Source organism: Pseudorca crassidens, chromosome 9 (genome assembly GCF_039906515.1).
Source record: "Pseudorca crassidens isolate mPseCra1 chromosome 9, mPseCra1.hap1, whole genome shotgun sequence".
NCBI lineage: Eukaryota > Metazoa > Chordata > Mammalia > Artiodactyla > Delphinidae > Pseudorca > Pseudorca crassidens.
In genome coordinates, this window is record NC_090304.1 from 48118145 (window position 1) to 48145005 (window position 26861).

The 26861-nt window shown below is 40.3% G+C and overlaps 1 long non-coding RNA gene across 1 annotated transcript in view; it reads right to left on the minus strand.

Annotated features, from left to right (window-relative positions):
- LOC137231293 (uncharacterized) overlaps positions 1-11269 on the minus strand; it is a 92724-nt gene extending 81455 nt beyond the window's left edge. The window contains exon 1 of the long non-coding RNA XR_010946448.1: positions 11232-11269. This is a non-coding gene — a long non-coding RNA (uncharacterized lncRNA). The remainder of the gene's footprint in view (positions 1-11231) is intronic.
- Positions 11270-26861: the final 15592 nt, after the last annotated feature.

Genomic DNA, 26861 nt, shown 5'->3' on the forward strand with positions numbered 1-26861 from the left:
ACAAAACATTACTAAAATCTGAAAGAAACCCTACCACTTTTTCACTGAATACAACCTCATGAACCCTACCACGTTTTTATTGGATACAACCTATGCCACATTTGATTGTCTGGCAGACCAAATGGAAGTCCACTGTCATACACATATTACACTATAATAAGGGAAACATTCTAAAGATGACAGAGTGGGAAAATAGAAAGTACTTGGGTCCTTGATGTCATTGTTGTGCTGTTGAATTAACCAAACCTGGGATTATCTATCACCAGATTCTTATTGTACGAAATGGTAAATCCGTATTTTTAAGCCACTTTGCACTGGGCTTTCTTTTTCCTTTCTGCCCAGTACATTCTAATGTGTACGCTGGCTCAGGGTCTTTGCCCTTGCTATTCATTCTGACTGGAGTGCTCTTACACCAGGGCTTTATATAACTGATCAGTTCTGTTGTTGTCTTTACTGAAGTATAGTTAGTTGACTTGTAATATTATATTAGTTTCAGGTATATGACATAGTAATTCAATATTTTTATAGGTTACACTCCATATAATGTTATTAAATATTGACTATATTCCTTGTGCGGTACATTACATCCTTGTAACATTTATTCTATATCTAGTAGTTTGTACCTCTTAATCCCCTTCACTATTTTGCCCCTCCTCCCACCCCTCTCCATCTGGTAACCACTAGTTTGTTCTCTGTATCTGTGAGTCTGTTTCTGCTTTGCTGTATTTGTTTTCTTGTTTTATTTTTCAGTTCTCTGCTTAAATGTCAATTCTTTTTCACTCAAGCTACTGCAGACTTACTCCTTCCTAGGTTACTCTCCATCATGTCAGGCTATGTAATTTTCTTCAAAGAATTTAATTTCTGAAATATTCTGATTTGCTTATTTTATAATATTTTTATCTTCAGTCTTCCTCATGGGCAGAGACTTCAACTATTTGCTCATTGCTTAATCGTAGTACAAAAATAATTGCCTGGTACATGATGGCATTCTTCAATTTTATTTCCTGCAACTTCTCCAAATAAAGTCTATGCTTCAACATACTGAGTTGCTAACAATTCACAAAATACAACCTATTTTCTCTTGATCCTGTACCTTTGAATTTTCTGTTCCTTCTGCCAACATATGTCTTTTTCTTCTTCCTCAGTTCTAAAACTTAAAGTACCCACTATGTGTCAGGCACTGTGTTATTATGAATATCAAGTTAAGTAAAACAAAGTTTCTACCACAATGAGTTACCACTTCATACCCACCAGCATGGCTATAATGAAAAGACAGACAATAACAAATGTCGCAAGGGTGTGAAGAATTTAGGACCTCATACCCTGCTGATCAAAATGTAAAATGATGCAGCCATTTAAAAACACAGTTTGGCAGCTCCATAAACAGTTAAGCATAGAGTTTTTCATACGATTTGCAATTCTACTCCTAGGTATATACCCCAAAGAACAGAAAACACGCATCTACACAAAAACTCATACATAAATACTCACAGGAGCATTATTTATAGTGGCCAAAAAGTGGAAACAACTCAGATGTCCATAGAATTGTGAATAAACAGAATGTAGTGTACATGCAATAGATTATTATTTGGCAATAATAAGAAATGAAATACTGATACATGCTACAGCATAGATAAATCTTGAAAACTTTACACTCTGTGAAAGAAGGAAGTCACAAAGTACCATATATTATATGATTCTATTTTATGAGATGTTCAGAAACAGGCAAATATATATATAGAGAAAGTAGATTAGTGGTTGCCTATAACTAGGGAAGAGGTGGGCAGGGGGTGGTTGGCATGATGACTAAGGGGTATGGGATTTCTTTTGGGGGTAATGAAATATTCTAAAATTGAATGTGGTGAAAGATTCACACATCTGTGAATACTATAAAAGCCACTGAATTGCATGCTTTAAATGGGTGAATTGTATGAGATGTGAATTATATTTCAAGAAAGCTGTTAAAAATAAATAAACCATCAAAAACTGGAAAACCAAAATCTCTGCCATCTCTAGATGTCTTCCAATATTGAATTCTAGTTTTTCTCCTCAAGGAAGTCTTGGTTCTGTGTCCCAGAATTCTGAAGCTGCTTATGTCATAGTTTGAATCACCTGCTGTTGTAAGTCTTACTACTTTGTCTCTTCCATCACACTGAATGTTTCCTGGGAACAGGGATGGCATCTTTCTGTTCTGAATCCCCAAAGCCTAGAACATAAATAGTAGATTTTTTTTTTTTTTTTTTTTTTTTTTTTGTGGTACGCGGGCCTCTCACTGTTGTGGCCTCTCCCGTTGTGGAGCACAGGCTCCGGACGCACAGGCTCAGCGGCCATGGCTCACGGGCCTAGCTGCTCCGCGGCATGTGGGATCTTCCCGGAACGGGGCACAAACCCGTGTCCCCTGCATCGGCAGGCAGACTCTCAACCACTGCGCCACCAGGAAAGCCCCATAGTAGATTCTTTAGTAAATGTTGGTTAAAAGAAAGAATGTGAAGAAATAATTGTATTAATAATAACAAGAAAGAGAAGAGTTTTATTTTAGATTAGGAAAAGATTGCAAAACTTTTAAAAAGTGTAGTGTGATGAAGCAAATCCAAGGATGGGGTATGAAAACAAGATATCAAGTTCTCTAGAGTAGAGCAGTACTCTATGGGGGATATGGGAGGGGAGACTTATGGTCTTTCCAATGTAGAGGTTCCTAATGTAAAGAGAAGGTCAAAATTGCTGGACGACAGGGGCCCATGTTGTAGTTTTATTAAACTGCCACTGGATAGAGCTGAAACTTGTCAGTTGAAGTTTTTCTGAGCGTAGGCAGGAAAGTCTATGAAATAGACAACAAAAAGTGAAGTCCCAAAGATCTCAAGAAATACCAAAGAGGATGAAAGAGGACAATACAAATACATAGCATAGATTTAAAGAGAAGATATAGGTATAGCCTTTTTTAAAAAAATATTTATTTATTTATTTTTGGCTGCGTTCGGTCTTTGTTGTTGCACGCGGGCTTTTCTCTAGTTGCAGCGAGTGGGGGCTACTCTTCGTCGTGGTGCACGGGCTTCTCATTGCGGTGGCTTCTCTTGTTGCGGAGCACAGGCTCTACTGAGGCACACGGGCTTCTGTAGCTGTGGCTCGCGGGCTCTGGTGCGCAGGCTCAGTAGTTGTGGTGCACGGGCTTAGTTGCTCCGGGCATGTGGGATCTTCCCGGGCCAGGGCTCGAACCCGTGTCCCCTGCATTGGCAGGCAGATTCCCAACCACTGCGCCACCAGGGAAGCCCTGGTATAGCCTTTTTAATGTAGGGAATATTTCCTTGGAAGTGAGAGTGTTAACTTAAAAAAGTTTCAGAGGTGTTTTAGCAGAATCTCTGTACCACTTCCATACTTCCTTTCAGGATCTGTCAAACAACTGTTGTTCTGTTGTAATCTTTACCATACCCTTTGAAATGTCAAAGGATTTCCACCAATTTCTATTGATATTTATCTTCTGTTGCCTTGCCCATTACATCGAATGCCCTGAACCACCATAAACTTTGCATTTTAACATCCAGCATGAAAATCTTTCTTGGCAATTTTTTGGTACTACAAGTACTCTCTTGGCATATCTTTTCATAGCCAGAAAATGTCAAAATAGTTCTCAAAACAAGTTAATAACAGTATAAAGAAATACCACAGGGCAGCAAATAAACAGATTTATGTTTCAGGTCATTTCAACTGCAAAGAGTACAGGCTAGCACACTAGCACTCACTGGCTGAGATAGCACAACCCTAAGAATAATGAATTACCATACTAACATTTATTGAGGACTTTCTGCATGTCTACTATGTTGTGGGCATTTTACATGTGTTGATTCTAGTCCTCAAAACAATTCTACAGTGAGAAGGTACTATTATTGTCTCTATATTTATGGAGAAGAAAATGGAGAGAGGGGTCAACATCAAGGCAGTCTGACTCCCAAGTCCATACCCTACTCACTTTACTAACCTGCTCCCTGACCCTCTCTACTATACTGGTTGACTAGACATGAGAAAGACATATACTAATATATATATTTGTGACGTGAAAAGCACTGTAAAGAACTGGCACTCTATGGGGAAACATTAACTGAGGTGTAACTGTATTATTAAAAGGATGTACTAAAAGATGGGCTGGCAATGGCAGTAGATATTCAGTAGTATACTTATTATTCCCTGAACACTATTATCTTTGACACCTTTGTGCTTCTACACAAGTTCTGTTCAATGCCTAGATTGCCCCTTCCACCTCTTAGCTGCCTATTGAATAATAATTACTAGTCATCCTTCAAGATACATAATATTATCACTTCCTCCATGGAAACTTCTTCAAATCTCCCAAGCAGAACTAGTCATGCACTTGGCTGTATTCTTAATTGCTTTGTTTATACACCTTTTATACCATGTGTAAACAGTCAGTGCATGGAACAGAAACCACACGAAGTACTTTAAGCAGGAGATTTAATACAGGAAATTAGATGCTCACACACTATCGTAAGGGTTCTAGGCTAGGGCTGCATGGTGCTCTGAAACTGACTCTCAGAGCGCCACAGAACTGAGTACAAGAGCACACACCATACCAATGATCCAGGGATCAGCAAATCAGAGTTGGAAAGTTGCCAATACTTCAACTGAAACTGCCTCTTGCCTGCCACAAAGTCGGTAAACGGGCCTTTGCATGCTGCAGCAGAATAACCACAGCCCCCCAGGACCTTGCTTGCCAACAGAAAATAACCAAAGGGGCAGGAATTTGCCCTTCCAATGCATCAAACTGGTGAACCTAATCTATCCAGAACCCTAGCTGAAAGGGAGTCCAGGAAATAAAAGTTTTTAGCTTTCCAGTCTTTGCAAACAGCAAGGCTCACCAGAAGGAAGAAAACTGAAGCTGAGTAGGTCGATTCACATCACCTACCACAGAACCGTGAAGGCTGCATTTTGATGTATCTGCTTTCATTAAGAACTCGTAAGGGGGAGCAACAATGTCTTATTTGACTTTTCTAATCCCAGATGTTTAGCCAAGAAGTATCAATAGTTATTTGGGGAGTAAAGAAGAATTCCTTACCATCTCCTATTGTTTTGCTACTAAGGTCCATGGAAAACATGGGGCATTAGTGGGCCTGTTACTGAATTGACACACTTTGCTTATACTGAGAAGCAAGTAGGTGAGCCTGAAAAGCTGGAGTATGGACCAGGAGAGCAATGGGAACTTAGATCTTTTATACCAAAGTCAGTTGCTTCTCCAATGAGAAGTGTGTGCTTATTAACCACTTTCTATATTGTAATATGCCCAAACCCCAGATCTACATATTTGGAGATTTTCCCAGTATTTTCCTAAACTCGGTTTGATCACAAAAGTTTGGGGATATAAAGCAAACTGGATATTAGAAGAATTGCCTCTGGGCTTCAGGAGAAAAATCTTAGTTTTGCCATTAGGTAGAACAGTTTCACACAGGATGATTTTTCACAGAACCCCGATAATGTTGTGGTCTTACTAAAAATCTTCAACAGCTCTCATTGCCACAAAATAAAATAAAACATCCTTACTCCAGCATTCAAGATCCACTACTATAAGGTCCATATACCTTTCCAAAACCACCCCCTACCCATTACTATTACTACTTCCAAGTGTCCACTCATTCTCCAGATGGGCCATTGCTTGCCTCCATGTTGTTTTGCTCTCGCCATTTTTCCTTCTGGAACGCCCTCTCCTCTTAGTTCTATTTTGAATGGAACCTGATTTTCTCTGAGTTTTAGGCATTCCCTATCCTTTACAATTTACTCCCTACCCTTTCTCTTAAATGAAGCTCTCCTGAAACCCAGTTCTTTAATATTCTTCCCTTCTCCCACCTGCTAATTCCACCACCTGTTCCATTTATTATACATGTTTTGAATTTTTGTCTTGTTTTTGCCTTAAGTACATTATATTTCAGTCAGTGTTAGCTGTTTCGTAACAGTAAATGGTCTAATAATTTTTTCCCCATATACTGGTCTGATAACTTACCTCTTTGTTAAATGTGAGATAATGATACAATCATAATTTTTCTTAGGTTTTATTTAATGTATATTAGATAATTAAAGCAATATAACTTTGCTAAACACCTACCAGATGTTCCCCCTACAACTATTAATTCTGGAAACTTCTGTACATGAAATGTTAAGGTCAAATGTCACTTCTAGAAGATTTTCCCTGCCTGGCCTCTGCCCCTAATAGGCTGGGCTTTATTATATCAATCTATAACAGCACTTATTCCACTGTATCAGTTTCTGGTTCATAAAAAAAAAAAAATCCCCAAACCTCAGCTGCTTAAAATAACAATCATTTATTTCTCATGATTCACTGGGTCAGCAATTTGGGTTTTCAGCTGGGACAGCTCATCTCTGCTCTAGATGGTTGTCTGGATTCACTCATGGAGACATGGCCGGGCAGGCTGGGCCTCCCTCTCTCTGCATGGCCCCTCATCCTCAATGAGTCTGCCCTTGACTTGTTCTTATCATTGCAATCTCCTAAGAGAATGAGAGCACATGCTGCAAAAACTCACATGACGTCAGCTCTGCTGCATTCTTCTGGAAAAGCATATCATAAGAACACCCAGATTCAAGGGACAAGAGCATAGACCTCACCTTTTGATGAAAGGAGTTTCAAAGAATCCATGGATATTTTTATCTGCTACATCCACTGTATTCCACCTATGTACTGTCTGTTTCCATAATTAGGTTGAGAAATCTTTATATGCCTTGTCTTGATATTTATTTTCATGTACTGAGTGCCTGGAACAGAGTAAACTGCTCCACACGGTGTTGGATAAACATTAGGTTGCATGTTAGGCAGTGGTTGGAATACCAAGATTTGTGGGATACAAGACAGTGTCTGCTCCCAAGGATTTTAACATCTGGTAGAAGAGGAAAAATGGTGAGGCGAGATTAAAAGCGCCTCTTCAAACAACAGAAAAAGTACCATTCCAACAAGGAAATGCAAAACTAATTACCTTAACTGGGATACACAAGTCAGAGAGCAAGCACGCATTACATCTGGTAATTAAGAAGTTAAGACCAGCACTATGTTTTAAGGATAAGATTTGGATTCTTAAGTAATAGTTGGGCATAATTAGTAGATGGAACAATAGGAGAAATGGCCCAGGGATAAAAAAGTAAAACTGCATATGTTCAAAGAAAGGGATAAAAAAGTAAAACTGCGTATGTTCAAAGAAGTAGTGGCTGCCTGCTTCGCCTGGAACTGGAGCTGATGCCGGCGCACAGTGGAAGGCTGAAGGGGCACCTTGGAATAAGGCTGCTTGAATTTTATCTTGTTGGCGATTGAATCTTAGAGCAGAAGAGGGTCAGGATAAATATCGTGTTTAGGGAGAGGGCCATGGTAGCATATGTAAAACGGACAAAAGAGGGAGAGACAGGAAGTAGAAAGAAACAAGTCTGATGAGGGCCTAAACCTCATGTTGGCAGCAAAAACAGACAAGAGGAAGCTGGGAGACTGACAGTTATTGAGCCCCTGCTATTCTTTAAGATGTATTATTTCATCTGATCCTTCAATAACTCTGTGATATAGATGTCAACACCACCATCTTACAGATGAGGACAGTAAAGTTCATATAATTTAGGTAACTAGCTCACGATCATATACCTGTTAATGGAAGAGCTGGTTCTTTTCACTTTGAATTAAAGTTGTATTCTGCTCTTCTTAGGATACAAAAATACTTTATTATCAAGCTTTCATTTTACCACAAGTTTGTGCAAGGTCCCTCACCAAATGCTGAGCAGGTCCCTAAGATAAAAAGGCATTGCTCCTGCCCTCCCTATTTCTGCCCATACAGTAAAGAAGAAAACAAACACTTCAAACAAAATGCAAGGGAATAAAGAGGAGTAAGAAAAAGGAAGACTAAGCACAGAACCATTCAGACACTAAGTTCCAACGTAAGCATTAAACATTCATTCAATATATATGTAGCTTTTTATAAGTGTAGGCTCTGAGCAGGGTGCTGGGAAGAAAAGATGAATCAAACACTATTCCAATCTTTCAAAATAGCAGAGGAAATTGTCGTGTAACAAATAAATGAAATAACTATTGCAAGGGAAATGATGGAATTCTGTGCACAGTAAACCAAGAGACAAATAGGAAGGGATTATTTCCTGCTGAAGCATCAAAGAAAAGCTTCATAACGGAGTTAGACATTGATCTGCATATTGATAGGTAAGAAGATGGCCAAGAAGCAAAAATGGGTAAGGAAACTGTGACTAGTGTGTAGGTATACAAAGCAGGGGACGGAGACAGCAATCACACGGTAGAGAGGGACCAGATCCCCAGGGGCAGGGCAGTTTCACTGGAGGCGGTATAAAACAGCAGGTAAGATGGTAAATGCTAGGGTCAAACCGACAGGCTTCAAATCCCAGTCTGCGCTTCCTCCCTGTTTGGCTTTAAATCAGTCCTTCAACAATATTAAGCCTCTATTTCCTCATCTATAAAATGGAAATGATAACAACAAACAAAACCTTCTCTCTCTCTCTCTCTCCTGACTTCTGAACAGAGCATAGGTGTCAAATAGAAATCAACCAAAAGGCTTTAATCTGATAAATCTGGATTGGAGTATTTGGCTTGGATTTAGAGTGAAAATGGGCTTTCTAATACTTGCTCTCAAAACCATATATTGGATCCTACACATGAGGAGAGTTGGAGCTGCTGAAAAAGTACTTAGCAAGAAGGACTGAAGCCTTCTCACACCCTTATGGACCCTGGTAGACCGTTAGAGCATGGTCCACAGACCAGCGGCAATGGCATTATCTGAGAGTTTAACAGAAATGCAGAACCTCAGGCCTATGGCAAAGACCTGCTGGATCAGAGTCTGCATTTGCATAAGATTCTCTAACTCACTCCTATGAACATTAAATTTTGAGAAATGTTGTCAGAGAGCACTAAAGAAACTGGACGGATAGATGAGAGACTCTCTCCATCTGGTCTATTTGATCCATCCTTCCTTCTCCCATGGGAGGAGCCAGTGATAGGTGGCTGAAGATTCTACCTGATGTCTCTGTGAAGGTGTAAGTTCCAGGAATTCAGAATGGGTGAGAGGATGATTTCGTCTATAAAATAGAGGTTGGGGAGGAAGATGACCCCATGTATGTGACTCTAGTGATTGTACGCAACATTCCTGGGGATTGTGAATGCAGGACAAGGGGAAAAATTTGAAAGGAAAGACAATTTGGAATATGTTATAGTTTCATTTTTTATGTTTAAATCTTAGCTCCGTCTAGAATTTCTTCTAAGTCTCTGCCCAAATATCATCTAATAGGACATTGCCTGAGCACTTTATAAAAACCTCTACCCCTGCTACCACCACCTCCAATGCTCAGCACTCCCTGCTCCCCTTTTGTTGCCTTAGTTTATTTGTCTCCTCCCCTCCCCACTACAATGTAAGTTCCACAAGGAGCTATATCTATTGTGTTCATTACTGTTTCCCCAGTGCTTAGAACAAAGTGGCACTGGGGACATACAGTAGGTACTAGATAATTATTTGTTAAATGAATGAATACGAGTTTGAGATCCCATGGGGGATCAGGTGGAGTTGTCAAATAATAACTGTGTTTATAAGTCTGGAGCTCAGGGGAAGATCTGAGTCTCAGGTAAAGAATGGGAGTCACCAGCTATTGATGGGCACCGAAGCTAGGAAGCTGGATGAGACCATTTGGATAGAGTTCTGCATTTAAGGGAAAGACGATTTCCTTGTTTGGTTGAGATTATGTGGGTTCCAGGAGAAGAGGTGGTGTCATCCCCAGTGAAGCCTGGCCACAGAGCGTAAACAGGTTACCACGAATGCCATCAAATGCAGACACCTCTTCCCATTTTCCCTGAACAAAGCTAGCAACTTCTTGGAAAGTTTCATGATGTCACAAGAGGCAAAAGAGCCAGCAGCAGCATTTATCATTTATGGAAAAACACTTTAATAATTCACTGCTTCAATTAACATTTGCCATTAATCAAGCTTTCATGTCTGAAAGCATCACACCCAAGCTCAGCAGGTCGTTTAGAATCAACTCCATATGTCTGTCATGGAACCCAGTGGGATGGACACAAGGAAACAAACGCAAGGCCTACTGAAAGCTGGCGGTGGGGCTACCTTCCAAAGCAGTCTGCTCTTGGGAGCCGGGCACCTTACAGAGTTAGGAAAAGCAAACTCTGCCTCCAAAAGGGGCCCAGATATTCAAAAAAAAAAAAAAACCCAAAATACAGAGTGTTTTTCCTATGTGAGAGGAAGAGATTGCTAATTATTTTAGGTCTCTTTCACATACCCTTTAATTTGAGATTATTTCACTCTATTTCTTCCTTTCCTGCAAGCTGAAAAAACAATCTGTAATGGAGCAGACAGAACCTTGTTTCCATATTTGATCATTTATAACCTGGTCCTTTGCTGATAACTGTTTCTGCCAAAAGGTAGCACTTCCCCACAGAACAGGAAAAAAGCAAGAAAGGATGCTTGTTACCATTTATTGTTGCTATTATTATGATTATTTCTATTGTTATAAGATGTATAAAATCTTATTTAAAAAATTATAACTTCAATAAACTACTGGAATGAAACCATATTAACAGATAACTAGATAGCATCAAGTGACTGGAGATACTGCTCTTTGACTTAAATAGCAGTTACTTAATCTCTCTAAGCCTCAGTTTCTCCATCTATAAAATGGAAATAACATAGTATGTAACTCAGAAAGTTGTTGTAAGTATTAAATGAGGCACTGCAAAAGCACTTTGCACATTACTCACCTCCTGGGAAACACTAAAACATTTTAACTATGTGTGACAGGTGAGATGAATTTCATACCCTCAGGGAATAAAGGTGAGTCTATCCCCTTTATTTTTTTCAGTTACTCACTTCAGCTGTTTCATTCATTCAACAAATATTTAATGAATGACTACTATGCACTAAGCATTGTTCTGGGAGCTGCAGATCTGTTCAAAATCCCCACTCCCATGGAACTTGCAGTCTAATACTGGAAGAAATACTAAATGAATTAATTCATAGCTAGCCACTCATTCAGTTATTCACTCATCTGTCAACACTCCCTCCCTGCCCCCACAAACTATACCATAAACTGGTAGCTAGCTTAGATTAGAGAGATGATAGAAAGATAGGTAGGTAGATAAAAATAATTAAGAAAATATTAGGTGGTTGTAAATGTTAACTTGAAAATATCAGAATGATGGGAGAGGGGGCTACCTTAAGTTGCGTGTCTAAGAAAGGCCTCTCTGATGCTGTGACGTGGAAGCTGAGGAGCCAGGAGAAGTGCAGTGCAGGCAAAGGGAACAGCTGGTGCCCAGGCCCTGAGGCGGGAATGAACTTTCCTGTTCCTGAAACAGAAAGTCATGTGGCTCCAGTGCAGAGGGCAAGGGGAAGAGTGGGAAGAGAAGGGACTGGAGGGGGTCAGGCCATTAGGGGCTTGTAGGCCAGTGTAAGGAGATTTGGTTTTATAGTGAGCAGGATTTTAAGTCACTGGTGGGTTTTAGGAAGGGAATGACAAGGTTGATTTATATTTTTAAAAGTTAACTCTGTATAAAGAATAAATATAACAGGGAAGAGAGCTGAAACAGCCATCAGGAGGTGAGTAAACTGGGAAAGCAATGCCAGTGATCTATCTAGCACCACAGAAGGAGAATTAAAGAAAAGCAGATGAATTCATTTAGATTTTACAGGTAGAATCATTAGGGCTGATTGATAGATTGGAAATAGGAGAAGGGAAAGCAGAAATCCAAGATTTCTGGCTTGAGCAACTTTAAGAAATCTAGTCTCTCCCCACTGAATCCCCCACCATGCCTAAATGTGGAAGAACACCGGGGGCTCGCTCAGTTTGAAGGGATCCATCCTGCTTCCACAAATATACGAAGAAAAACACGATCATCCCACAGCCTCTACTCATCCACCGCTACCTCACATATTCCACAGCCTCTACTCACCCACTGCTATTCACATAAATTCCACAGCCTCTACTCATCCATCGCTATCTCACATATTCCACAGCCTCTACTCATCCACTGCTATTCTCATATATCTCACTGGTTTCATAAAAACACAGGGATGCTTGTCTACAGCTGCGGCAATAATCTCTATAAAGATCCTGCACATCCACAGCAATACTGCATCCTCGGATCCCAAGCTTATAACTTGGGCAGCTCAAAAGCACATGCTTAGCCTTTTCTGCTAAAGTTCCCCAGGCTGCTGGGGTGGCTATGCCTGCTGCACTAGCCAGCCTCAGCCACAGATTGAAGCAGAGTCCCCAGCCCACTCACGGCGCATGTGCTGCACTCTTGGCTGTAGCCCAGACTCACTCATGGAGAGCTCCTGTTGGGGGGCCCTTTGTTTCATTTCCAGTCCTGGGCCTCAAGTTTGGACTCTAGCAGTTTTCTTGTCAATGAATCTCCTTATGCAAATCATTTCACGTCTTCCTCTGAGCTCAGCACACCATGAAGACAGGACCATAGCTTCTGCTTAGCTACATAAAGAGAGAGAAATGTTCATTAAACCTAGTTCCAGGGCAAGGTAAGCCTACTGGTTGTACATTTAAATAAATAACCATTCAAATGTTTTGCTCACAATTAGGAAAATTTTCTCAATTGCTATCTTCATCAGCAGAAACAGAAGACTGCCATAAAGCCCCATTTTCTACCTCATAAGTTACGTATTTATACAAGCAAAATTAAACTTATGTTTCTCCTCTAAAAAAGTGTGTGTATAAAACACAAGTAGCATTATTCTGAAAAATACAAGTAGTAGATGCGCCAAAGTAAATACAGAGACTGACAATCCTCTAAGAACATAATTTATCTTGGTGGCAGGTGGGGAGGATGCCATTTTGAGGTGAGATGAACTGATGCTCAAATTAACTGGAGCGGGCAGCACCCACCCTGCATAGCAAGGAAAGGGCCTTTGAAAGGAATATGGTTCCTTCTGTAAAGCAGGACAGGCTCCGAGATTGCCAAATGCTCCTTAACACAATAATAGTGAGGTTTATTGTTCCAAGATGGGCAAGGCCCGGAGTCATGCTGACACAAATTATTTCTCTTTTGGCGTATCTTAAATTGCATCGTCCTTAACAAAAATAATACTGACCTTGATGCGACGTGTTTACATGTTCGGTTAAATAGGAAACTAAAGTTAAGCCTCACACCACCTCACCCCTCCCAGCCTAGCAAGGAATTGAGCAGAAGGAAACTGCAGTGAGCACACTGGAGAAACTCTGGACACTACTGGAGTCTGCAAAATGCAAAGGAGGAAACTCTTAATCCTAAAGTATGCAAGGAGTTCCCTGAGAGAGGAGGGAGGGTGCGGAAATGGTACTGAACGACTTCATGAGAGAGTTGCAGAAGGAAAGGGGGAAGCTGAGGCAGAGAGAGAGAGAAAGTAGAGTCAAGGAGAGGGAATGTCCACTGGGGCACATCCGTGCAGAGGATGAAGTATGGCTTTCATGACACAAACTAGACTGAGTTCCGAGCTTGTCCCTCCCACACTGTGCTCCTATACTGAGATGACTTCATCCTTTCCTTCTATTATTATAGTTCTGCCTGTTCTGATGGAGAACAGAGAGGCTCTGGCAGAGTGGCCAGAGAACACTTTTGTTGAAGGTCTGGTTGAGACATCTTTGAAGGGCTTTGGCCCACGTGGATTATTAAATGACAACTGGTTTCTAGCAGTGACTATCTCAACAAAGATTGCCCCCTCCAAACATGGGAGACCCAACGGCCTGTCAGAGATGAGCAGAGCTGGGAAGGACCTGCTGCACACAGATTACAGTATGAGGCCGGGGCTCCACTCATATGTGACCCCATGGAGGAATCACAAGCCTCCTTTACTGCCCTTATTTCTTGCCTTATATAACATATGTGCTCTAGGAAAATCAGTTTTATAGCTAATTTACATAAACTGGATGTCAATTTCCTTTTTATTTCTGTTATCAATGTAGACATTATAAACCCAATAGAAAAAGTTTCAATTGAATATATCAGCACATAAGTATAGAAGGTTTCTGTGTATCAAAACCAAAACCGAAAGGCAAATGATAAACTGGGAAAAATATCTGCAATATCCTAACAGATCAAGTGTTAATCTATGTAGAATAAACATTCAGATGACAAAAATGATAGCAATTTCTCATCTATCACACTAAACATTTTAAAATGAGAATGTTCAGTGCTGGCAAGGGTATAGTATAATGGTTTCTGGATAGCAATTTGGTCACAGATTTTCAGAACTTGAAATATGTTCATATCCTCGGATCCATGGATTCTACTTCTGGAATAGATTCTTAAGAAAAAAAAAAGTATTAAATGGGAACAAAGATTTAAGCACACAGCTGTCCTCTGAAGCATAATTTATAAAAATAAGCCAAATGTCCAATATTTGGAGAATGATTAAGGAAATTATGGTAATTAAGGAAATTATGGTTCACATAGTGGGACATAACACTACTCTTGAAATGATGCTCATGAAACGTTTTAATGATACAGGAAAATTTTTATGAATGTTCTTTTTTAAATGAAAAATATAAGATATTACTTTATATATAATTTCATGTAGAATTTCATTGCAAAAAGATCCAGAAAGGAACATACTAAAATGTTATCAGTAGTTGCTTTAAATGGCTGGATTATGTTTCTACTTCTTTATAATGTTGTGCTATTTTCACACCTTCTGTAATGAGAATATGCTTTTATAATTAGAAAGAAATAGCAAAAAATAATATAGATTCACATGAAAAGGAACCGAGATTCTCTGGAAAAGTGGCTGAATTCAAGTTTGGGGTATGAAATTTATAAGATGAACCTGCAGCATTTTGTTGGTACCTGAAAACAAGGAAACTTTCAAAGACTGTTGGAATGGATCATGTTAAAAGAACATAGAGTCAATCTAGAGAGGCTTCCATAGGCCAAACACGATACAACTTGTGTTTCAAAAAGAAAACACATACTGTAAGTCATTAAAACACGTTAAACATGTTAAATATGTTAGAAACAATATTTGTGTTCATAATGTTATGAAAATAAAAATCGCTGATCACCTCTGGAAGCTGTTAGGGAACTGAATTATGATCCAGAAAAATGGGAAATCAATAGAAAGGAGCATTTATTCTTGTTTTTCTATACAAACTATACCTTAAGGCAGTGTTCCTCAAAGTGTGGTCCCCGGACCAGCAGCACCACCTGAGAACTCGTTTAAAGTGTAAAATCCCAGCCCCATTTTACACTGAACCAGAATTCTGGGAATGAGCCTGAGCCTCAAAGGGTTAAGAGTAGGCTCTCTGAGCATTAGACCAAACTCTGACTCTTTTGTTTTTGTTCTGTTATTTTCTCAGCAATTACAGGGCTCTGGCATGGCTGTTCCTTACCAAAGGGATATAAAATCCCAGATTCTTGTGTGGGCTCAAGGGAAAGAGGCTAGGTGGGCACTTCAGCCTGCTTTCTACAAGGACATACAGGTCAACCTAGTATAGGTGAGAGTTCTCCGAGTGCTCCAGCATATCTCAACTGGGGGTCACACTGGAGTTTGGGGCCAAAGTCCTGGCTAGTACACTAATGCTCCTCCCTCGGCCATTGTCTCAGTGGATGTAACTTCCCCCAAATCATACCAAGACTATACAATTTCACAGGTCAATTCTTTCATACCAGTAAGTAAATAATTCCAATTCCACTTAAACTGTTCCAGAGCTTAGAGTAAGGTTATGGAGCTGATATAACACTAATATCAAAATTGAACAAAAACAGCACTTTAAAATGTGGGTATTATCACAGTTGAGTGAGCCAGTCTTCCCAAAGCCTTGAACTACTTGAATCCGACGTAAACAACTTAAGGTCCCTGTCCAACCATGAGCTCCTCTTAGGAACAGCTTTTAGATCTTGGCCTGAAATCCACAAAATTCTAACCTGCATCATTTTTGTTTAAAATGAATTAGAAAAAGTGTGAATTTTCTCAGTCATCTACTTCTTCAGACGATTAGTAACCCTGGGGAAAAGTTTCCATGCAGGAACATTCAGAAAAAGATCAAATTTTAGAGATACAAGTCTACCAATTAGGACCTAAGATCCCTGAAACACCAAAGGAGTACAAAGTGGTCTAACTGGTTCCTCAAGAAGACAGCAGTTGGCAGACACTGGCACCCTAAACCAATCGCCATTGTGTTGGCTCACAGAGGCATCAATGATCTAAGCAGGGAACTTCCTTCAAACAGCCCCCGCAGTCCATGTGACAGCAAGTCGCCCTCATTGTTCTATCAGGTGCAAGCTGCATTTGTTCCGGGTCTGCTCTTTTAATCCTCTGTGAGCCATCCACGTGTGTAAGGCCTCTGGTCTATTATCAGAGTGTAATCTTTACACTTTTCAAAATAGCTTCTCTCCGGAGCCAGAAAGCTTAAATAGGGCACCGGAGTGCTCATCAGCTCCTGTTCGTGTGTGGGAATGGCAAGCCATCTGTGTAGCTGCCGAAACAGAGAAGCAAAGCTGGATTCCCTCAGTCTGACCCACAGATGCAGTAATGCCACCTTCAGCTCCTATTACAAAGACACTGGCCTGGGTTCTGATTAACGTACAAGCAGAGAAAACAGTGATAGCACAGATGATATGCACTTCTACTATGAAAAAACAGAACAGGCATCAACACTTAGTTTCTTTTGCAGTCATTAGACTACTCCTAGAATCAAAAGTTTCTGGGCTAAATTCATTACCACACCATGAAAGAAAAGATTGCTTCTGAAACGTGTGTCTTTTTTGACTTGATACAGAAACACAGGTTCATTTTCCTAAGACATCTTCCTCCTTAGTCAGGATTTATGTGTCCATTTTCATTTTATGAGCACCTAAGTGCCTAAGCATTGATTCCTCAGTCAAGAAGAAAAACTAAATAAATAAAATGCTACATTTTCATACATAGGTAATCTTACTTTTCCTTATACTGATATACGTTTTCAGGACACAAAGGAAGCCATTTCAATTAGTTTGTTTTTCTTGTTTGTTTGTTTGTTTTTGCAGTACGTGGGCCTCTCACTGCTGTGGCCTCTCCCGCTGCGGAGCACAGGCTCCGGACACACAGGCTCAGCGGCCATGGCTCACAGGCCCAGCCGCTCCGCGGCATGTGGGATCCTCCCAGACCGGGACACGAACCTGCGTCCCTTGCATCGGCAGGCGGACTGTCAACCACTGTGCCACCAGGGAAGCCCCTTGTTTTTGTTTTTTAACTTAAGGGAAGAATACACCTGTTCTCCAGGGGTTAGAGCAAGCCTAGGAAGGGCATTGGCAGACTGGGTGCTGGGGTTTTGAATCGGGGTAGAAATAGTCAGCTACCAAAGTGCCTAGAAGTGGGTAACATCAGAAGGTGAGAATAAGCCACCTTAGAAAGACTAATGGCCAAACCGAATATCCCATCTCAATACTCCACATACCTTACAGCCAATCCAACAGCAAATCCTTTTGGCTCTACCTTCAAAATGTATTCAGAATTAGCAATACATCACTTCTTCCTGCCTCTACCATTACATTCTGGTCCAAGCCATCATCAACTCTTTCCCAGGTAATTCTGATAGACTCCTAACTGCTCTCTCTTCTAATTTTATCTGCCCAGCCCCAAGCCTATTCTCCATATGAAAGTCCAAGTTATCCTTTTAAAGCTCATCAGATGATGGCATTTCCTTGCTCAAAACCCTTCAAGAGTTATAGCCTCAGATTAAAGGCAAGGTCTTGACCATGGATTAGAAGAGCCCATATCCTGTGCTCCCCTTGCCCTCACTAGTACTATGATCTTACCTCTTACCACTCTCGTTCCACTCACTCTGTTCCAGCCTTTATACTAGCATTTCCCTCTAGTGATGTCCTACATACCAGACACAAGCACCCTCTCACTCTGAATTCCTTCCAGTCTCTGTGCAAGTGTCACCTTATTTGAGGAGACTTCCCTGATCACACTACATAAAACAGTAACTCCCAGGACTCCCTGTCCCTCTTGGCCTGATGTATTTTATTTTCCTTCATAGCACTACTGTACACCATATCTATGAATCCATAAAGATAAATATTTGTTTATATTTTGTCTCCACCATGACAATCAGTACCAGAAGGCAAATTCCACTAGGGCAGAACCTTGTTTTACTCATTGGTGTATCCCCAGCACCCAGAACAGAGGCTGGCACATAAGGAACCATCAATATTTGTTTCATAAATGGATGAATGAAAGTCACATCTGGCACTTTATTCAGAGAGAAAGGACAGAATTATAACCAAGAGATAAAGTTAAGGACTGGAAGCCAAGAGAACAGAAGGCTGGGTCCATTCAGAAGGGTCCATTCAGAAGGTTCAGAAGGCCGAATCTCACTTTTACTGCTCACTAGATGTATCATATGGAGTAAGTCAACTTGATTTGAAGCCTGATTGTATGAGAACCAGGAAGCTGGTAGTTTGAGGAATCCAGTTCATTCCTCTTGGGGAAATCAGAACATTTCCTGATCCCCAGCACCTGTTCCATTTTCTGGAAATCCTCAAGCTCCCAGAGAGACCTCCTTCATTTCTGCGTTTTGAGTGTCAGACCTGGTACCAGGCACAGTACACATGCTTGATAAATGATAGTTGAAATGACTGAACTGTGAGTATGTCAGGAATCCCCTCTGTAAACTTTGGAAGGTGGGATGTTAAGTCCTGACTCTGGAGATGGGCTGGCGCTCTCTGATGCTCCACCTTCACTCTGCACTCTCAATCCTCTCTCCAGAGTCCTTGTAACCCTTCTCAGCCTAATAGTATACCTTGAAATACAAGACAGAACGAAATCAGGACTGAGACATCTACTTTCTATTTGTCCCCATAAGTATTAGAGCATGATCTTCAAGCAGGGTCTGTTCTTTCTTAAATCAGGATTTGCTCCATTATAGCCTGTGGCTAAAAATAATGCCCCTCCACTTCTTTACCCCAAAGCACTTTTTTGCAATTCTAGCATATTTGGATGTCAATTTTCTGGACACAATTCTTGTATGTCTTATCACTGTTCTTCATTCAATTTTATTCATACTAATGTTAATTAATTCTCAGTCAATAGTGCATGTGAGGCAGTCTTCCGTCATGTGTTCTTCTTTCCTCTTTGAATTGTCCTTTAGTATCTGAGCTGATCAGACAGCTCCCTCTACAGTCTCCTTGACATTTTCACGTACCTCTTCCTTTTTCTTTGGTAGTATATTGTGTTTTTTAAATCAGAATTTTCTAATTCTCTTAAAGCCAACTTCCCACTTAAAGTTTCACACTGCAGAACTATGATTGTTTTTTTCTTATTTTTAGAATATCTACCATTTTCGAATCTAATACTACCCTTTCATTTTTTCTCAATTTTTACACCACCAACAAATTCCTCCTTATTGGTTAGACTTAGGTTTCTGTCAGGGTTCTCCAGGGGAACAGAAGCAACAGGATAGAGAGAGAGATAGCGACTGATTATAAGAAATTGGCTCAAGTGACTATGGAGACTGAGAAGTCCTAAGATCTGCAGTCAGCAAGCTGACGATCTAGGAGAGCTGGTGGTGTAGCTGCAGTCCAAAAGCCAGTAGGCTGAGACTCAAGAAGAGCCATGTTTCAGTTTGAATCTGAAGGTAGAGAAAAGACCAATGTCCCAGCTCAAATAGTTAGGCCGGAGGACTTCCCTCTTACTCAGGGGAGGGTCAGCCTTTTTGTTCTATTCAGGCCTTCAACTGACTGGAGAAGTTGAAGGCCCCCCCTACATTAGGGAGGGCAATCTGCTTTACTCAGGCTACTAATTCGAATGTTAATCTCATCCAAACACAGCCTCATAGGTACACCCAGAGCTATGTTTGACCAAGTGCCTGGGCATCCCATGGCCAAATTGACACATAAAATTAGCCATTACAGGCCCTTAGTTGCCAGGGCCCTTTGTTCTTTCTTTACTTCTGGAAAATAAAATTTCAGAGAGGAATCAAGGTCTTTCCAGACTCTGATTTCAATCAGAGGTTTCCTCCAGATATCTAGTTAATTCTTATTCCCTTTCACGATGACATCCTGTCTCTGCCAGGTTTATCCTTTGCATGATGTGTGCATCACCCATTTATTCCACAAGAATAAATGCAGCAGGCATTGTGCCAGGAATCATTTGCTCCTTTCATCGCACCCAGTGGTCTATGGGCATCAGTGATTATTTCATTTCAGTTCTGCTCTCCTGGTGGCTTCACCCACATGCTCTGAAGAGAAGGTCCACTCTCAGTCTCTGTCTTTTCTTGCAAGCACATAACTTCATATATAAGCAGTATTTTTCTCACTTCCTGGTCAGATTAATTATTTATTTATTTGCACACTGTTGTGGCTTATAATTCATAGGCAAAGCTAGTGGTTTACTCACAGCAAGATAAATGCATGGAGCAAAAGGAGTCACAACCTGGAAATAGATTCACCCACCTGAACAGGCTAGAGAGACACAGTGACACCCTCTTCGCTGACAGTGGTTGTCAAGAGATGTCCACAATTCATGGTGTCTTGGAAATACTGAGTTTTGGGCAAAAGGACATGACTGAAAGAACTGCCGAACCAACACAGGTGGAATGCAGTATGGAGAATCTGCAGTGGGCAGAACTCTGAAGGACTGGGAGAGAGGCTGCCAGCACCCAGGGTATTTGTGTTTAGTTGGCTGGATTGAAGCTCAGGAACAAGACCGTAAGAACTGCCAAGAACAAGGCCTGACCTTGGTGGTTCACAGCACAGATTTTGAGGCCAGAGCGCCTGGTTTTAGATCCACTTCGGAGCTGAAAAATCTTGAGAAAATTAATCTCTCTTTACCCTGGCTTTTTGATCTGTAAAGTGGAAAAACTAACAGTACTCACTTCACAGGACTGTTGTGAAGTTTAAACGAATATATGTAAATTAGAATACCTAAAGCTTAGCACAAATTAAGGATTTCAATTTATTCTTGCAAGTTTACAGGTTGTCTAAATAGGAACTAATGCAGAATACTAATTATAGAAAGTAAATGGGGGTGAGAATTGGGAGTGTTTTCAGTTTTGAAAATTTAATAAAGAATGTTTCTGTCAGAATAGGGCATTGAGGGCTTCCCTGGTGGCGCAGTGGTTGAGCGTCTGCCTGCTGATGCAGAGAACACGGGTTTGTGCCCCGGTCCGGGAAGATCCCACGTGCCGCGGAGCAGCTGGGCCCGTGAGCCATGGCTGCTGAGCCTGCGCGTCCGGAGCCTGTGCTCCGCAACGGGAGAGGCCACAGCAGTGAGAGGCCTGTGTACCGGGAAAAAAAAAAAAAAAAAGCATAGGGCATTGAACAACTGCAATATGGACATAAATGTGGGAGTGAAAAGTCACGCTGGTACACTTGGCCAGGCCAGAACTGTCTCAGCTGAGAATATGGCCTTATAGATGTGCCTGACCTTATGAGCAGATGTCTCAGAATCTCAGATGAGGAGGAAATCTCCAGCTTTGGGGATTCATGCAGGGCAGTCTTGAAATTGTGTTTGCCTTCTTTTTCCATACTATGATTTAGTCATTTTCATTATGAAATATATCATATACAAAAGCATATATGACATACGTATAGACTAATAATAAAACATACACCTGTTTATCCACCAACCAACATAAATTACAAAACATTACCAGAATCTTTGAAGCTCCCCATGTACTCTTCCCTAATCATAACCCTTTCCATTCCCCCGTAAGTTATCACTATCTTGGATTTTCTTACAGATTTTTACTGTTTGTACCATATGTCCCTAAACAACACACAATACAGTTTTTCAGGGCTTTGAATTTTATATGTATGGAATCAAGCTGCTTGTATGCTTCTGTAATTTGCATGTTTTTCTCAGCATTGTCTTTGGTTGATGCATGTACCTGTGATCTTTCATTTTTATTGAGACTTGTTAATTAATAAAAGTTGCAAGTCACTGGGAAAACATAACATTTTAAACTGCAGGTACTGAATAACATAGCTTTAAAATATATACAGCAAAATTTATTGAAACTACAAGGCAAAAATCAACAAGTCCACTAATCACAAGGGGAGATTTTAATCTAACTCTAAGACAAAAGGTCAAGCAGAGAAAAAAAATCAGCAATAACAGAAGAGGCAGAAACAAAGAAACAGCTCTATAGGAAACAAGGAAGAATTAGTGAGCAGTCAAGTGAAGTATTACCAAGAGACCTAGCATAGTTTAGAGTGAGATGATTAAAAATGAGCATTCACCAGAACATCTTTTTTAACCGTGCCTCTCGCTAGGCTAGGAATAGAACCTTAAGGAGAATTGTAAAATTTTCAAAACCTCTCTCGTAACACCTATGAGTTCTCTTAAGTTTTCTTACTAAGGAGAAATACTGTGTTGAATAATTGGATCCAGACCATTAACTGGGCCACATTTAATAAAGGTTCACTGTAGATTTAAAGATTGTCCATATACTGGTTCTCTCTCCTCTCTTTTCCACTTCAACGACATAGCAAGCGGCCTCAGGGCCACTCTATTCTGGTATGTGGACAACTCTGAGGTTGAGGCTTTGGGCTTCTAAGAAGGAGCTTTAATTAGTCCTTCTTCTTAAACTGTGTCCTCCAGCACAACTTACAAGAATTCTCAGCATTAGGGCCCATGGCCCAAGCCTGGGAAACAAGTCATATTTTGCCTCCTACTTTTTTTTTTTTGGCTGTGTTGGGTCTTTGTTGCTGTGCGCAGGCTTTTTCTAGTTGTGGCAAGTGGGGGCTACTCTTCCTTGCGATGCGTGGGCTTCTCATTGCAGTGGCTTCTCTTGTTGCAGAGCACAGGCTCTAGGCGCATGGGCTGCAATAGTTGCAGCATGCAGGCTCAGTAGTTGCAGCACACGGACCCTACCTAGAGTGTGCGGGCTTCAGTAGTTGCGGCGCGTGGGCTCAGTAGTTATGGCTCACGGGCTCTAGAGCGCAGGCAGAGTAGTTGTGGCGCACGGGCTTAGTTGCTCCGCAGCATGTGGGATCTTCCCGGACCAGGGCTCGAACCCATATCCCCTGCATTGGCAGGCAGATTCTTAACCACTGCGCCACCAGAGAAGTCTGCTTCCTACTTTTCATTATTCCTTGTGGGTAGATTTTTCATAGGGATGTGTGGCTATCGTCTGGTGTACAATTCAGTTATTCCTCAGTCTCCTGAAAATGTCAACACCTATAGCCCACCAAATGAAACCATTACTTTTCCTGACAAGGACACATTCCTTATTCTGAGCTTTCTCCTTCAGAATCTGTTTTGCTTCCGTGGGACGCATCCTGATCGTGCAATTTCACGTGTTCAGAGTTTCTTCTGCATCTTTGCCTCCTCTAGACACCTTTCTCCACACTCCTAACACTTGATCAGGTTTTAATTCTTCTTCAGGTCATTAGATTCCTGTACTTTCAGATTTTCTATCTGTAGTATTTCCTCCCTTCTCTCTGGGAACTTCTCCTCCTCCCAACAAGTAAAAGAGTAGAGGAACTCTTCTTAAACCCCTTTACTTCCCATGAAACAGAATGACCATCCTGCTTTATATATATATATATATATATATACACATATATATATACACATACATACATATATATATATACATATATATATATATATATATATATATATATAAAACTGACCTCTATATGAGGGGACAACTCACCTGCTACTGTATGTGTGTAACCCAGTTGTCAGGTAGTGTGTTTGCCATTTGAATGAGATGGTTAAACTTCTCAGCCTGCAATATAAAGCCTCAGAGAGGGAACTGAGTCAAAGTCTCACCTGAAACTTATTCCTTGTGTCAGTCACATGAAGAATAAGCCCATTTTTTCAGACTAAAAACCAGAATTGAAAAAGTAGACAACAGATATGCAAAAGATGCAGACATAACAGATAACTTTTCTGTTTAAAGCATTTCAGCAGCTTCCCAATGCTCTTATAATAAAGATAAATTCTGTAACATAATTCATCCTATACCCATCTTTCTAGTTACATCTGAACTGAACATGTACCTCCATTACTCACTTTACTCAAGCTGCAATATTATTTTGTACACTACAGTCTGCATTCTTGCTACAGGTTTCTGAATGTATCATTCCCTCCTGACTTCAATATTTTCCCTTCCCCCTTTGCCTTGTTAACCCTACCTCTTCCTTCAGATCTCAACTCAATCATCATTTCCTCAGAGAAGACTTTCTTGATCTCCCTTATGTCCTTGATAACATAAAATATATCTTATTTTATGTTCTTATAGTAACATGATTTTCTCTTCCGTAACATTTGTTACACTTGTGGTATTTCTTCTACTTGTGCGATTGTTTGACCAAAGTCTATCTTCCACACTAGACACATGCTCCCTAAGGTCAGGAACTCTGTCTGTTAGGAGCAAATAAGTTGTCACTGAACAATTAAACAGGAGAGAATTTGAATTTCCTCCCTAAACATGAGAAAATTTTAATTCTCTCCCTAAATGGAAATGAACTTGGGCTAAATTATTAGCTAGATGGTAAAAAATCAGTTTCTTGTATTATAACTAAGCATGATGATCATCCAACCAGAGGAACCAATTCTTCAACATATACTAAAGGAAACCTCCCAGCTCCCTTAAAGGCAACCCATAAGTCTTCAAAGACAGCACCTGAAGGAGAATGTCTATATGGAGAAGGGGAGCTTATACCTCATAACCCAACTTCTGCCCCCTTCAAACACTCTTTTCCCCAAGATCCTAAAATCAGAGATACAGGCATGGAACCAAACTTACTCTCTCCCACCTTCTAAGATCTCTAACTTCTCTCTCTCTTGTTTCCTTTCTTTTTTTTTGGTCGCGCCACGCAGCATGCTGGATCTTAGTTCCCCGACCAAGGGTTGAACCCATGCCCCCAGCAGTAGAAGCGCGAAGTCCTAACCACTGGACCACTAGGGAATTCCCTAACTTCTCTTTCTTTGTATTTCCTAAAGTCGATATCATAGAGGAGACATATGCTTGTCAGCTTTTACTCCCTTAAGAGGAAGAGGCTTTTTCAGGGAAAAGAAAAGGACCAACTCTAGCTTAGTCTCTGTTGTAAAATAATGTTTCTAATTTTAGTAGGTGGCTCATAGGGACAATAAGATTGCTTTTAAGAACTTGGGAAGAATGTTGCACACTGAGTTTTAAACTATTTTTTTAATGATGGCTTGAATTAGAGATATGTAAAGTCACAAAACAGAGACAGAATAAGTTCTGGCCAAGACTCAAACAAAACTATGCTATTTAATATACTAACATATATAGGGTAAAGACATGAGAATTTTTAAGAGATTTAGCTGGCAAAGTAAGTTTAGAAAAGGGAAAAGTCAGACATTGGTAGTGTTTTATTCATGGTCAGGAGAGAGGGTGTCCTGGCTTAGTACGATGACCAACCAGGTGCTATGACAGGTATGACCCTGTGCACTTGGCAATTTTCAGGGCTCTTTGACACCAGGCACTAAAATCCCCAATTAGCTTCCCTTTTTCTAAATTGCAGGCTCACTAAGCAGCCTTCTAGTTATAATGAACTGTTCCATTTTCATTTGCCTCCAGAGAAGGCATTTACTGTAAGTCTACCTAATGGCTAAACAGTGGTACAGTTGATATACAATATTATGTAAGTTTCAGGTGTACAACATAGTGGTTCACAATTTTTAAAGGTTATATTCCATGTATATTTATTATAAAAATACAGGCTATATTCCCTGTGTTGTACAATATATCCTTGTAGCTTATTTATTTTATATATAGTAGTTCGTACCTTTTAATCCCTTACCCTATCTTGCCCCCTTCCCTTCTTCCCCCTCCCCACTGATAATCACTATAAACTTCTTATTTTAAATTAATTAATTGGCATTTATTGGCCTCTATGAGCTTTTTTAAAGGGAGTCCACTTTGAGAAACGGATCTAGCTCTCACCATGCTGACAATCATGTTTTCAGGCTGATGGTTTGAGTGCCATATTCTGGCTTGTCATGAATTTTCCAAGGAAATGCCCACCCAGAGGGATCTATCTGAATAGTCATCCAACTTTCCAATGGGATACCAAGCTTTTCTCTAAGTTATTTTGCATTAAAACTGCAACAATTCACATGGAAAGCCTGAATTTCTACCTCCACCTGGCACTGAAGAGTTGCCTCTCTCCCTCTCTGCCGGAGAAGACAGAGGAAAAAATCAGTGAAGAAAGAACAATAAAAATTACCTAATTGGAATAAAAGAGAAAAAATACACTAAAAAACAAAACAAACAAAAAACTTTCCGGTGTCCCAGGAAGAGAGGAGAAAGAGGGAGGGACTGAAAAAGTACTCAAAGAAGCAATAGATGATATTTTCCCAAATTTAGCAAGAGACATTTATCTATAGAATTAAGAAGCTGAGTGAATCCCAAACAGGATAAAACCCACCCAAACTTAAATAAACTTCTGACGACTAAAAATAAGGGAAAACCTTGAAAGCAGCCAAAGGAAAATGACACCTTACTTATAAGAGAGGAAAATCAATTTGGATAACAGTAGATTTCTCATCAGAAACTGCTGAGGCCAAAAGGAAGTAGTAGCGCAACATTTGTCAAGTGCTAGAAGAACTGTCAACCCAGAATCCTATAGCCAATGAAAACATCCTTCAGGAATAAAGGGAAAAATCAAAACATTCTCAGATGAAGGAAAATGAAAATTCTGTTGCCAACAAACCTACCTTAAAACAATGGCTAAAAGAAGTCTCTAAACAGAAAGGAAATAACAGGGGCACATTAAGAAGGAAGAAAGAGGGTAGTAAGCAAAAAATATGGATAAATATAATAAATATACCTTTGATGATTTACATAGTAGAAAAGAGTTAAGTCTCAAATCAATAATCTAAGATGTCACCTCAAGA